The sequence below is a fragment of the Lynx canadensis genome, chromosome E3 (assembly GCF_007474595.2).
Source record: "Lynx canadensis isolate LIC74 chromosome E3, mLynCan4.pri.v2, whole genome shotgun sequence".
NCBI lineage: Eukaryota > Metazoa > Chordata > Mammalia > Carnivora > Felidae > Lynx > Lynx canadensis.
Genome location: NC_044318.1, coordinates 35,358,829 through 35,361,754, shown reverse-complemented (window position 1 = coordinate 35,361,754; position 2,926 = coordinate 35,358,829). Strand labels below are relative to the sequence as shown.

The 2,926-nt window shown below is 48.7% G+C and overlaps 1 non-coding gene across 1 annotated transcript; it reads right to left on the bottom strand.

Annotated features, from left to right (window-relative positions):
- Window positions 1–581: 581 nt before the first annotated feature.
- On the bottom strand, window positions 582–707 carry LOC115504644. Its single transcript, XR_003965748.1, has one exon. It is a non-coding gene; the product is annotated as a small nucleolar RNA SNORA76 (small nucleolar RNA).
- Between the last annotated feature and the right edge of the window lie 2,219 nt (window positions 708–2,926).

Genomic DNA, 2,926 nt, shown 5'->3' with positions numbered 1-2,926 from the left:
AAGCCACAGAGAGCAAGATCGTAAGTACTCTTGTGGGTTTTTTAATGTTTGTTGGTTGGTTGGTTTATATATTTTATCTATCATCTATCTATCTATCTATCTATCTAGATCTATTTATTTATTTATTTATTTATTTATTTATTTATTTATTTATTTATTTATTTATTTATTTATTTATTTATGTAGTTAGTTAGTTAGTTAGTTAGTTAGTTAGTTTTTGTCCAAAGCTTTTATTCCCATGCTTGGTACAGTATCCATACAAGCAGCTGGCCCTAAACGGTAGTTGTTCTCAAATAGGTCACTGCCCCACCTCGGCCAGGTGAGTTAAATTCATGCAGCCTCAGGACCGAGACCAGTTCCTGTCAAGTAGACCGCGGTCCTCAAACTGCTCCAGGACCCTCACTGCCCTCCCTTCAGGGCCCCCCCACGACGCGGTTAACCCGCAGGTCCCGATGATCACAGAGAGGACAGCACTTCCACAAAAGGAACAGGAACATGAGGACACGGAGCAACAGGGCCTATAGGACGTCTCCCCGGGGCCCTTTCCACAAGGACCCCCACCCGCTCGCAGCCGGGTGTCCCCGTGTCGCTCACGGTTACAAGGGCCGCCGGGGGGAGGACGTGGCGGGCCCAGTTATGCGCAAGCGCATGCGTGCAGCCTGAACCCGGCGCCACGCGCAGGCGCGGCAGAGGCTCAAAGGCAGCGCGTAATGTTTATTTATTTTTGAGAGAGAGAGAGAGAGAGGGAGCAAGCGGCCGCGCAGAGAGAGAGGGAGAAGGAGAATCCCGAGCGGGCTCCGCACTGTCAGCGCAGAGCCCAACACGGGGCTCGAACTCACCGACTGTGAGATCATGACCTGAGCCGAAACGAAGAGTCGGATGCTTAACCCACCGAGCCACCCAGGCGCCTTGTAAGTACTCTTGTTTTAAGCTAAGTGTTGGGATGACTTTTTAATGCCGCAATAGATGATTAATGTCGCGTATAAAACCCCACCAGAGGGCATTGCACGCTGATGGGGTGACTGGGAGGTGGTGCTCCGCCCGAGTCCTGGGGTGTCCCCATGGGATTACTTCCCGTATCTCGCTCTCCCACCCCATACCCTTCCCTCCCAAATAAGCCACTTGTCCTCAAATCCTTGTCTCTGAGTCAGCTTCTAGAGGCCCAAACGAAGACACAGGGAATGTCAGTCTCCACCATGTGGTCCTGCCTCCTCTCTGAGTATCACTGCCTGGGGGGGGGGGGGGGGGGGAGGTGGCTGCACACACACAGCTCATCCAGCCCTGAGGGCCTGCTTCTTCTATGGGTCTCTCACCTCCCAGGAAACTCACCTCCTCTTTCCTGAGCAGAAAATCCCTCCTGAATCCAGGCGGGTGTCAGCACTCAAGGCCTGAGGATCCCAAGGGCACCCCACACCCTTCCCTGTCCACTCCTGTTCCCAGCATGCGTCCAAGAGTTCCTACCAGTGTAGAGAATCTGCCCTTCACTCCTACTCTGCAGCTGGCGTAAATACAGTCTCCCCACAGTGGATTAGTTTTCAAATGCATGGAGATGGTGTGATAAATAACTTTTAAATTCTTTTTTAAAATGTGGGGTGCCTTTGCACCCCAATGTTTATGGTAGCACTATTGACAATAGCCAATGTATGGGAAGAGCCCAAATGTCCATCGACAGATGAATGGATAAAGAAGAGGTGAGATATATGTGTATATACACAGTGGAATATTAGCAATAAAAAAGAATGAAATCTTGCCATTTGCAACAGTGAGGGTGGAACTAGAGTGTAATATGCTAAGTGAAATTAGAGAAAGACAAATATATGACTTCACTCACGTAGAATTTAAGATACAGAACAGATGAACATAAGGGAAGCAAAAATAATATAAAAGCGGGGGGGGCAAAGCGTAAGAGACTCTTAAATATAGAGAACAAACTGAGGGTTGCTGCAGAGGTTGTGGGTGGGGGGATGGGCTAAATGGATAAGCGGCATTAAGGAATCTACTCCTGAAATCATTGTTGCACTATATGCTAACTAACTGAGGTATAACTTTAAAAAAAAAAAGTGTGCCTGAATTCATTCGAATAGCTGTTTGTTCTCTACTGGTGTCTCCATCCACAGGCTAAGTGGATTTTTCTGACATTACAAAGGGGTCCTCCCCCTGATTAAGGTTGGGGCCCCGTGGTGCAACATAGGCCATTAACCCAGGGTAGCAGTGTGGTGACAACCGTGGGCAGTGCCAGTTCAGGAAGGGAATTGGGAGGTGGGGGAGGCTACCTCACAGGTGATGTCCAGGTTTCCCAGGATATGTGAGACTCCAAACGGCGATCTTGCTGTCAGACGTGGGGTCTGAGGCCTCGGTGGCATCTGCGTCAGCGGTCCCTGTGTCAGGACTTTTTGCCTCGGTCCTGGTTGTTGAGTTTTCTGCTCTTGATTTGGGGGGGGGGGGCCCTGCAGCATCTGGGACCCCCAACAGGTCTGTTGTCTACAGTTGTGCAGGGTCATAGACACATGGTCCTAGAGGGTTCCATGCACAGGGATTTCTCCAGAGCATTCCTGCCTTCCTGCTATTCTCATGCTTTTCATTTGCTTGTCTGTGTCCCTCCAACCCTGAGCCCCATGTGAGCTGAGTCTTTATCACCCCTGTGCTGCGTGCCCAGCTGAGGCCGGGCCATCAACACGTCCACCAGAACCATCACACCAGCCACACGTATGATCTAAATTCTCTAAGAGCCATTTTAAAACAGCAAATGCAGCAGAGGAGATGGATTTTAATATTATATTTTATGTAATCCAAAATACCCAAAATGTTTATCATTCCAGCATATGATCAATGTAAGATTTATTAATGAAATGTTTTACTTACTGCATATCCCTATTCAGACCCCTAAATTTTCACCAGAAACACCTGATCTGTATTTAGACTTCAC